Raw genomic sequence first — 12,195 nt, forward strand, 5'->3', positions numbered from 1 at the left:
TTTCAATTTTTTCCCTCTTTTTTATTTCCTTGATTTTGATCTGATCATCATAATTTACTGCATTCTACTTATTTTGGTCTTAGCTTCTTATCTTTTTTTAAGGTAGATGTTTATTTTTGAATTTTCTTTTTAATTTAGCCATTTAAAGTGGCTGTTTGGGGCCTCCCTCTTGAGGGACAGGAGTTAAGTCTCATAACTGCGATGCTATCTCCACTGCAGCCTGAGTTCGACCTGGCCTGGTACCTAAGACCTCTCCTGTCTCACCCGCTGCTCCCCAGCAGTGTATTTCAGTAAATCTACCTGTTCTGTTCCCCATTCTGTTTCTGGTAAATCCTCTTACCCCTGTCCCACCTACACACACACACCTCTGACCTATGCTCTCGTTCTTAAATGCATAAATAAATAAAACTAAATCTTAAAAAAAATAAAGTTGCAATTTTATATATTTTATTTTCAAAACTTCATCCCTTCCTACATAATCCATTGGATGTTTACGCTACATTGGGTTCATTCCTTCATCTGTTATTTTCATCTTTTGGTTTTCTGAACGTTGGTGTAAAAGTGTTTTGAATTTCTACTTAATTTTTATGTTACTCGTATATTCTATGTTTGAGGACCCACGAAATTGTGTCACAGATGCACACCATTTTACATTTTTACCACCCCACCAGCAGTGCATGAGCATTCTAGTTTGACTACATTTTAGCCAACTCTCCTTATTTTCAGTATTTTAAAATATTATGACCATGTAACTAGTTGTGAAGTAATATCTCATTTTCCTAGTTTGTTTTTGCATCAAAACAATGAATACAATTGAAGCGGGGTACGAGATTAAGTAACATTTTTCTAGCAGTGATTTTATGATCAGAAATAAGGTGGTTTGTAAGATAACTTTGTTCATCAGTATATTAGTTTCTGATTCTCCATGACTCACTAACAAATCACACATACAAGCTTTCCAGCAGCAGCACATTTTCATCCTGTGGAAACTAAATACACTTCGAGTTCAACTTAGTGCTCAAGTAGCAAGAAAACATAATGCCCAATCACTTTTTGTGACAGGTGACACCAACCAATTCTTGTAGACTGAGAAAAATAATTTATTGCCTCATGTTATTGGGTAGGCTATTGCAGCATTTCATAACTAGGAAAAGCTGTACTAGATACTGGTATTCAACTTGAGCATTTTCCATACCCCTTGCTCCGGGTCACACATCAGGGTGTTCTTGGCAGTCCTGTCTGTCATGTAATCTGACTGTCAAGTTCACTTCCTTCAAATGTTAGCATATTGAATTCTTCCATTTACATGACAAGTTCAATCTTAGCTCAATTGGATATAAGCCATTCTACATACATATTTTTGGAGTTATGTTTCCCAGGATGGATGAGAAGTTGAGAAGGGTGGGAGGGGGAGGAAGAATGGGAGTTAGGCACGGCAGTTATGTAGGAATCTCAGAGCCCTTCACAGCCACTCCATTTTTTTTTTTTAAACTGGCAGTAATTATTGAGATCCATTAATTTATGAAAAACAGCAGTGATGCAGATACTAAGTTCTCACAGTAGAGCTGAGAGTAGAACCCAAATTTTCTGTTTCTCAAGCAGGTCTTTATATTTTATCAGCCTGCATTCTAATATACATATTTAGGAAAAATTTGCCCACTATCTCTCTTCTCCATCACTCTCTACCTCTTGTCGCTCATTAGTTCCTCTTTTTTTTTGATTGAGTGGAACGTGTAAATTCAGAAAAACTTGTGTACCTTCGGTTTGATAATGAACACAGCATCTTAAAGGGTCATAGAAACAAAATGCAACTGTTTTATCTGATTTTCATTCACAGCTTTTCCCATTAGAATGCATTGTTTTTAGAGGAGAACTTGAAGTTAATTGTCAATTCCCAGCTAAAGCCCATGGAGCTAATTCACAATATGGTCAGGTTCAGACAGGATTGTTATTGTGCAGAAAAATTTGTTAAAATGATTAAGTTCTCATGGAAATAATTAGTTTCCTGGTAACTCTGGAAGTCTACTGCCTGAAACGGTGTGGAAACAAATTTATAAGTATTCAGATAGAAACGAGCCATGAGCCCCATGGCAAGAGCAGCGGGCCATGACCAGCTTTGCCAGGTAGTGGCATCTGGAGGCTGGGAGGCAGCAGTGGGTTCCTGCCCCGCTCACTGCTGTGTTTAGGCAGTAGCAGGTGTGTACTGTGTTTTAAGTGGCGGTAGCTGCAGGAGCGCTGCCTCTGGGCAGCACCTAGGTCACCCTGTAGGGAGAGGCTGTGGGGCACTGCCTTGGACACCCACCTCAGGGGCCTTACCTTCTGAGAACTGGGAGTTTAATTGCTGGGAGACAAATGGTTTTAATGATGTAGCTTCTGCACAATGATAGTCCATCTGTCCTTAGTTTCTTGGCTTGCACCAGTTACTTGAGAACAGAGCAAGGGGATCATTTTAATTGTTGATTTTAATTTACAAGGCCCTGGAGACTTGCCTAGAGAGCATGAAACTATCCCTGGGCTAGCCTTCTAGAGGAGAGACTGTGGATAGCAGAAATTCATTTTCTCAGCCAAGTTAGTGGTTTTTCAAAATCCAATCTATCTGCAAGTTCATATGTCAGCCCAGTGAAGATTAGAATTACCTGGCTGACCCCAGCCCTAGCTGTGACCTGCAGAATTACTGTTTTAGGCCACTATGTTTTGGCATGGTTTGCTTATCAGTTCACTGAGATAGATTATGTAGTCAACTATTTACTAACATAGTCAACTGATGCAGGCTAGGACATCTTTCCTGATGAATTCATCTCTGACAGTACCTCTGAGACAAAGCAGAATATTATTTAAGAATGGATGTGCCTGTAGTTCAATGTTCAGTTAGTTTCCTGGGAACTTGATTTGCTGCTTTCGGTGCTGGTTTCCCATTTAGCTTCAGCGGTTATCCTGGTAGTCCTTTTGAAGTCGTGGAAACAAAAAAAAAAAAACCTGTTTTACATATACTATGTAATTAAGGTTGTGCTTTAAATCCGAAATTAAAACCAGAAATCAGAGAACTGAAAGACTTTATTGATCTTGGCAATTGCACCCTGTACTTTCCTCTTCCGAAACAATGCAGATGAAGGTAAATTTCACATCTTTTCCTTGTGAGAAGTTGGATGAAATGAGGGAGTTGAAAAAAATGACCAGCTGGATATGAAAATGCAAAATTAACCCAGTAACAACACGACATCCACACTTCAAATTAAATAGTATGAATTGTGTTGATGGTACATCCAAGGGTGTTGTCAGTTTCCCAGCTGAAAACCAGGAATGATACTTGCAGAGGACATAGCTTCAAGAAATCCACAGAATTGTGCCTTCTTTTGTAATCTCATCTCCGCCCAGTATTATCTTGTCTCTATCACAAACATTCTCCCTTTTATAGTGATATATTTAAATATCTGGCATTTTGAAGACAAAAGGTAGTTTTAAGGGACAGCTTTAAAGATACACAAAAGTTATATAGATGAAAGAATACACAAAAGTTACATAGATGGACAAGTAACTGGCTTTTCCAGAAATCTAATGCATTACAGTGTGGGAATGAAACCACAAGATGGCTCTAATCGTCAAGACTTTCTTCTTCAGACTCAGGATGTATTTGGTTTGAGTTAATTAACCTTGTCATTAATTCAATAGAAGGGTTAATTGGTTAAAGGTAGGCATAATAGTTGCAATCTGAAAAAATATTTTTTTTTTTAAAGATTTTATTTATTTATACATACAGAACTGGGGTACAGGCCAGAGGTGCAGGGGCGGTGAGAGGCTTCACCAGAGACAGAGTGGGGAGCAGAACAGGCAGATCGACGAAGCACACTGCTGAGGGGAGCAGCGGGTGGGTCAGGAGAGGTCCGCCACACCATGTGGTCGCCTCCGGGGCAGGCGGGAATCGAACTCATGCGGAAGTGGCTTTAGGTTCTCAGTGCAGTGCTTTAACCCGCTGCGCCACCAGGGAGAGCCTGAAAAAATATTTTAACCTTTTAATAATCTCTTTCGGGGTCCTCTCCGATGGCGCAACGGGTTGGGACACAGCATTGGAAGCTGGCTGCAGCCGCTTCACTGCAAGTTTGATCCCCTGCCCCAGAGGTGACCCACATGGCACGGCAGACCTCTCCTGACCCTTCACTGCTCCCCTCAGCAGTGTACCTTGTCGACCTGCCTGTTCTGCTCCCCACACTGTCTCTGGTGAATCCTCTCACTGCCCCTGCACCTCTGGCTTGTACCCCAGTTCTGTATGCATAAATAAATGAATCTTTTTAAAAAATAATCTCCATTTCATTTGTGTCCAGGGAATCCAAAGAATAAAAACTTGGTTTGCTACGAATAGATGCATACTTTTTTGGTTTAAGAACTACATAATACCATCAAAAGTCTATTACAGTGAGTAGACACAGCTCTCAAATATACTTAGAGCTTCCTGAAAAATCAGATGAAGTTAATTGTCTCCAGTTTGTTCTTAAATTCTTCCATAGTGAAAGGAAATAAGTAGATATATATTACCCTTTTCTAATGTGAATTTGGGAAAGATTCAGGGGTGAGTTAGGCTTAACTTTCCATTTCACTGCATTTTGAGGCAGTCCAGGTTAATATGTGGAGAAAGAATAAAGGAAGAGGAGAGGGACGATGGAAGAAGTTAAAGTGAATTACATAACAGAAGGCATTCTTTTTGTTGCATTGCATTTCAGTGTCTCTTTAAATCCTCTCATGATCCAATGAGGAGTATTGTTATGTTTCCTTTTTTTTTTTTTTTAAAGATTTATTTATTCATACAGAACTGGGGTACAGGCCAGAGGTGCAGAGGGTGAGAGGATTCACCAGGCACAGAGTGGGGAGCAGAACAGGCAGGTCTACGAAGTACACTGCTGAGGGGAGCAGCGGGCGGGTCAGGAGAGGTCTGCCAAGCCATGTGGATCTTGTCCGGGGCAGGCGGGGATGGAACTCATGCAGAAGTGGCTTAGACTTCTTAGTGCTGTGCTTTAACCCGCTATGCCACCAGGGAGGGCCATCTTTCCTATCTTGTAATAATAGAAGTTGAGCCTCAAAGTGGTTGAGTAACCAAAGTTAACCCAGCAAGTAAGGAGAATTACATTATGGACCCATGTAGCCAGAGGTTAGAGTCCTTTTATTCCACTCCACTACTCCAACATATAAAAATAGCATAGCTTCCGTTTTTGTAGTTTATAAGAAAATGTTTCATATTTAACAATACATAATAAGCAACATACTGACACAATATGTAACATATACCACATACAGTAAAATTGACTAGTTTTAAATATTTTTGACGTAGTTGACTTTTCACAGGAGGGAAGACGAGTTAAAACTAGGGAACCTAAGCTATTACTTGGGCCATTTAGCAAAATTTTCCCAGGAGTATGATCTTATTTTTTGAAATTGAAACAGAGGCTACGTCTTAATAGTTGACCAGCTGTTTTGTGTACCTCCAGGAACAACCTTGGAAGCTTTCCCACGTTCAAGTCTATTGAATTGGTCTTTCCGTGTACTTCTGTGTGTGTGTGAATGTATGCCCGAGTGAGGCTGGTAATATTGAGGAGGAAAGGAGACTCAGCCTTCCGTATCAAATAATTCTATGACAGGATTAAAGTCATTGCCGCTGTTGCTGGGGGCCTGTAGTTAATCTTAGTGGGTTGGGTGCTCTTTATAAATCCTTGCTAAAGTAATATACTCAGTCCCTCACTGGCAAACATTACTGAAATTAGAAATTTATATTTTAAAATCCACAAAGCTAGTAAGGGCAAATATTTTTTTAATAGTTAAATTTATATTTTGCAAGTTAGTGGTATTTATAATTTTGGAGTTATTAAAGCTTAAAACTATAGTAAAATTTTTGGGACACTTCATATATATAGAAAAAAAGGGAGCGAGATAGGGAGCAAGAGAATAAGATATTGCTGTCCTTAAGCCAAATCCTACAGGCTTTGGTGTTGATAAAATCTCCCTATACAATCCTCTGTTCCTCATGGTATTTCTCTCTCTTAATTCATAAGGACTTTGACTCTTACTGTTTTTTTTTTTTTTTGCTTTTTGTCATGGACTTTTCAATGTCTATTGACAACCTAGAGCAACCCCAGCCTTGTGGTACCTTGACACATGTGATACATACATTTACACACTGTGACATCATCCTTGTATGACAGTATCTGAGTGTCTAATCATCAACTATCCTTGTGAACACTCTTGGCTTTCTTTTCTAAGTCTAGATTTTAGTTATTTTCCTACCAGAACTCCATCTCTTGTACAATATCTTCTATTGTTTTATGGTACCTTTTGTTATGTTTCCAACAAAGTGCAAATTGCATTTTGTAGGGCTGAGGATTACTGTAAGTCAGTACCCCCTCTGCATTCACGCTTTCATCCTTAGCACTTTAGCAATCTTCTTCAGCTTGCTATCATATCATGTCATACAAGGCAGTGTTTTAAACCCACGTTTTTCAGATTAAGGACCTGGGCTAAGTGATACTGAAATTTTTTCAGGTAACATGGCTAGAAATTGGTCAGGTTTTCTTAACTCTGAGTTCAGTGACTTTTCTCTTTAGAAGTTTCTGAGTTCTTCCAGGAAAATCAAACATACATTTGTATGTATATATATCAATTCGTTTTGTAAACTATATTTTATTGTTTTGATTTTTGGTAATAAATATGTGACCAGACTCTACTACCTATAGTCAGGAAAAAGTAAAATCATTTGTTTAAATGTTACACCAGCAGGTGGCGCTTGAAACCCGTTGATTTATTTATATAACTCACCTGAATGATGAATGATGATATTTATCTAAGAAAAAGACACAGCACCCTAATTTGTAGTACCTCTAACAACTGTAGCTTTGTTGTCATGTGTAGCTTCCATGAAAGCAGATAAGAATAATTTAAGGATTAGAATCCCAGTTTTGGAGAGAGAAATTGGGTATTTGGTCTTGTTTGGGAAATACTATACGAATTTTCAAAACACAAGCAAATCATTTAGTGCACGGGACACTCAACAACTGGCTTTGTGATGCATCAGAAACTTCAGTTAACTCAGAATGTGTCACAAAACTCTCACAAAATTATTATAATTCTCTTTACAAAAATAGATTTTAATATTTTTATTTTTTATTAACCAGGTAATTTTATTCTTATTATTTATAACATTCAATTATTTATATAATAAAACAGTTCTATAAAGTAATGTATTTTATTGCAAGTTCCTACTGAAGGGATATTCCTTCCTGACCTTTTTGTACAAACTTTCAATACCTACAACAGGTTTCTTGTCAAAACACAGCAGTTGCTTCACTGTGCTTTGCAGGTGAAGATAAATTTATCAAGAAGTTTCAAGCACCTCTTTGTTATTTTCTGTGATTTTCATTCTTCCTGTAGCTGATAATCTTCAGGTGCAAGAAGATTCTAGGGAAGCTGTTTCCCCCACTGTCTACTTATCTAGACGTCTGCTTACTCTGCTTGGCTCCAGCTCTTCACTAAATCTCAAGTTTGTCTTCTGGTATAGCCTTATATGGAAAAAGATAACTCGGCATCAGAGTTCTGTGAAGGTTTTTCGATGGCATCCAGCAATAGCTAGTTTTACAGTGACCATCGGATTCTGCTGATTGAGTCGAACTGCTCTTACTTAAATTTACTTGGTAGTCCGAGTGTGAGGCTTATACTTCTTCTTCCCATTTGTTTTCAGAAAATGCAATGTATCATGTGTTCATTGTGACAACATAATCTCCACAGTCACTTGGGTCACATTAGCGGAATCCATGCGCGTCCTACCACCAGTTGGGCTCTCTTCTTTTTGCACACTCCCAGGTCAGTCTCCGAGAGCTAATTTTAGTATTTTTAGAAGAGGCAGCATTTTGGGCCAATGATAGTTTTAAGACCAACTAAAAGAACCCTTTCTTTTTCTAATTAAAACATCTACATCCACCTTATTGATTCACAATAGTACTTAGTATGATCACTTTTTTTTTCTTTTTAAATAATCCAGCTTTGGAGCATCAATCAGTAAACGTTTTCTGAACAGGCTAAATCTTCCATTATTCAGAATTCTCAATGCCACCATAAAGGAATTAGATTAATTCTCACTATCTTGGTGCCTGGTAGTGTTTGAATACCATGAACAAAGGACACAAAGTCAGAGAAGAGGAATAGGGAAGATTGATAGTTTTGAGTAAGGATGTTTAGTGCCCTGAAATGATTGCTTTTGATAATTTCAGCCAGCTTTATATTTGGGCTTTTCTCCCTTTTTCTTCTTTCTCTCTTTTTTTTTTTTTTGTGGAGAGGAATCACTGACTCCTTTATACTGATATAACTGCTTCCAAAATAGCTTAGTTTGAGTCATCTTGATATTACTTCCCTCTCATCTGTCTATATATAAGTGCTGGTGGCCTTGTGAGGGACTTTGGGAGCTGGAGCTTGAGAATGGGTTCCCACCAAAAATGAGATCTAAGAGGGTTTTGGGAAAAATTGAACTGTTTCCTTGAAACATCAATGAACTCTGCAGAAGAGAGGAATTGAGAAAACTACATTCCTATCATCCACCTAAAAAAAAAAAAATTATGCATACAAGCCTTTGACAAGAGTCATCATTTGTATCTGCATCCAGAGGGCATCAGTGTCTTGGAGAGATTGTAGAAACATCTATTAATTTTTTCTAACTCTTTTTCCTTGTTAATAAAGAACCCACTCCCCCAGAAACAAAACAAAAGAGAGGAGCACTTAAAGAACAGAGAGAAAGCAATACAACCATTTAATATTTCTCCATCACTGAGACCAGACTGTCAAGAAAGAAGACCAAGAAGAATATTTTAAATCTACATAGCAGCAGCAGCAGCACCAAAGAGGCTATCTGGGGTGGAGATGAGTGCCAGTACCAGTCTGAATCTTGGGCACACGCATCTCATCCACTCACTTAGTCATTTAACCAGGATTTGCTGAGAAGCTACAATGGTTACCATAAATTTGATGTGTTGTTGACTTTGAGCCTGTAATTATGGACACCTGGGCCCAGAGAGCACTGGATAAGCCTAGATGTAAATGGGAACACCTGTGGCCAGGGGCTACAAGGACATCTTCACTCTGAGGGGTCACATGACAAACGGAGCAGGTGACCAGAGAAGTGCTGAGAGACAAAGCTGGTCTGTCTCCTGATTCAGCAGTAAAGGCCTGTAAAAATCTACAGAACACTCCCAAATTACCTTTTCTTTTGTGAGAACTGATGATAAACCTAACCTGGGATGGTTGCAAAACAACGTAAAAAAGCAATCTGAAGACATTCTCAAGCTAGCAATAGAAGAATTTCCTTCCCAAATGAATAAATAACTGGAAACATTACACCGAGGCAACCCTGAGGCACAGGCTGAGACTGAAGCACCTAGTTCCTCAGAGACCAATACAGGCTGCACCTGGAGGGATATCTGTGATTCATGCTGCGGTGGACTGCAGGGGTGGAAATATCAGCGCCGAGGACACAGATAGGGGTGTGCCTGGCCTTGCAGGGGGCTTGGGGAGGAAAGAGTGGATGTGAATGCCCTTGATTTGGGGAAGCCCACATGGAGGACAGCACCCCACCCAGAGTGGCAGAGAGGCTTAGAGTTGAGTTCCCATGAGCTGGAACGCCTTCTGTGGGACTCCGCCCAACGGGGCATATTCTCTGCTCCAATACTAGCCTCATTTGCTTTCAATTCTCAGCTTGAAGTTTTAAGGCTATAATTTAACCACCATTCGGTCCCCTCCATTGTGAATTGATGATCTTGTCCTCTGATCTGCTCCAGAGTTCTTGCAAGGATCTAAAGCGATAACGAATGTGAAAGCGCTTTGCAGAGTGTAAAATGCTAGTTCAACTTGGGTATTATTGTTACTCACAAAGAACACTTAGCTCATTGCTTAGTAATGGTGAGGCAAACAGTGTCACTAAATAAGACAATATAATGGTCTTAAGAGGCTCTAATTCAGTTTCTCCTTTTTATTCAAGCACACAATTGCATTCTAACACTTCACAGACAGGCTGAAATGGGCCCTGTGGAGGCTGATAAGGAAAATTAGAACAAGGAGCTATTTGCGCCCTCATTTTAATAACTGAGTCAAGGAGCAGGCACTTTGATACAGCAAAGAAGGAACACTCTCTTACTCAATCTGCGGTGAGAAAATAACTCTATTACCAAGCAGCCCTCTGTAATCAAGGACACTGGCACTGCTCTCTGAGACTGCTTCCAGCATAGGAAGGAGAAAGACGCCATCACCATCAATACTCTGTTCTCAATATGTAGAATCAGACTCAGATTCTCCACCACTCACGACATGGTCATTTGCACTGATCTTTTTTTTTTTTTTTTTCTTCTTCTGTTTAAATCACTGGGACTAAGGTGGTGGGTCATGGGTGATGGGATACTAAGAGTAGAATTTAGGATGGAGATGTCATAAGACCAGAAACTGGAGGTGGGGGTAGAACTGAACAACACAGTTACTAAACCAGCTATAGAAATGAAAAGCCCTTAGGCTCCAAGGACTGCAGTGTCTCAGGCTGATATAGGGGAGTATCCCCAGGTGCAGTTGATGAGGGTTTGGGGGGCTGTGGAGGTAGAAGGCCATTGTGGAGAACTGCTGGTCCTTACAAATGAGCTAAATACATGGCTAGAAGTAACTAATTTAAAAGCAGGTAGCAATTCCACAAAGGAATGGACCCCTCAGCATAATACCTGCCCTAGCAGAGGCTGCTCTTCTCAGACTGCCTCTGCCTCCCCTTCCGTCCCACAGTCCCCAGGTGCTGCTTCACAATTCTGTCCCTTTCAGAGGCAGCTCTTTCTGCCCCCTTGTGTCCTTTTTTTTAATATAATAACTTGCCCTTTTGGATATAAGTAAACGTTCCTGCCTGGTGGAGAAATCTGCTGTAAGCTGCTGAAAGAGGAACGCTGATGAAATTTTTCTCAGAGGTAACCCAAGAATCCCTTCACTGAACTCAACACCTCTCCAAAATGAATTCAAAGGGTGCTTTGATGGTGGGTGCACCATGGCAATAACACCTGAAAGGGTGAGGGTGAGGCGTATACTCCCAAAACACAAGCCACAGTATGAACCCACAGTACCGCAATTAAAAAAAAAAAAAAAAGCAACGTTGGGAATACAGGTGCCCTCAGTTGCTGAGATACGACATGGTGTGAATGTCTTTCAATTGCATAACCTTTATTTGTATGTTGTAGAGGAAGAAAATATTTTCCTAGGGCCATTTCAGGGTCTTTGGCTAACTGAAAATTAACAGAGGAATAGGAGAAATGCATTCAGATTTTTAAAATATGCATTTTACATGGCGCAGGAGCCTTCACAAGAAAGGGAGGGTCTGGAGAGACACATCTGAGTGTTTTTGCTAAATTGAATAAAGTGTGGGCATTAATGTAGAAATACAATAGGTTGGAGATATTAACAGATAAACTGAGGCACATTAAACATTTGAGGAGTTTATCTGAGCAAAAACAATTTGTATCCAGCAGCGTTCAATTTACTAGCTAGAAAGGAGCTGCAAGGAGTTCTATAAAATTATTTGTAGGCAGAAACAAAGTAACAAGGAAGTTATGTTAGCAAAGCCATGTGATATCCATAGAAAGGGGAGTTTTCAGGTTTCCAGCCCCACCCACAGAAGGTGATGCTGAGCTGGCAGAAAAGCTGAAAAAGACTAGAAAAAGAACACAACTGGGAGAATCTTGGAGGAGGCATGTGGAGCACAGAGATGTGGGAAGAAGCTACATTTGCTTCCTGGTTTTGGGCTTGTACCAGGGAGTTGGGTACCTGGAATGAGACACTTACAACAGGCATGGACGAGGTACCCAAGGATTTTGATTTTTGCTTCTTTATGTGCAGACTTCCTGGACCCCTCGGGCCCTCCCTATGGCTCTCCAGGACAAGGTAATTTAGACTTGTGACAGGCTTTTGGGCCTCAGTGGCTGCGTTTCTGGGCAATCCCGTTTGGCTGGGCCTTCACTCATGAGGAGCTGGAGAATTTTGGATATTTCAGGGGGAAACTATTTTAACTATACCTTTCTCTTCTCTTTACCCCATGGTAATTAAACTAAAGTTCTTTCTGTTGAAGGTCTTGTGCACTAAGAATATTTTATCTTGATGAGGATCACAGAACCCATTTAGAAGGCAGCTTTAGGGGTTGGGATGCCCTTC

At 40.0% G+C, this 12,195-nt stretch overlaps 1 pseudogene; it reads left to right on the forward strand.

The window, feature by feature from the left end:
* Positions 1–7,790: 7,790 nt before the first annotated feature.
* LOC101632946 overlaps positions 7,791–12,195 on the forward strand; it is a 100,378-nt pseudogene continuing 95,973 nt past the window's right edge.

The sequence above is a fragment of the Condylura cristata genome, unplaced genomic scaffold, assembly GCF_000260355.1.
Source record: "Condylura cristata isolate star-nosed mole 26May11 unplaced genomic scaffold, ConCri1.0 scaffold00012, whole genome shotgun sequence".
Classification (NCBI taxonomy): Eukaryota; Metazoa; Chordata; class Mammalia; order Eulipotyphla; family Talpidae; genus Condylura; species Condylura cristata.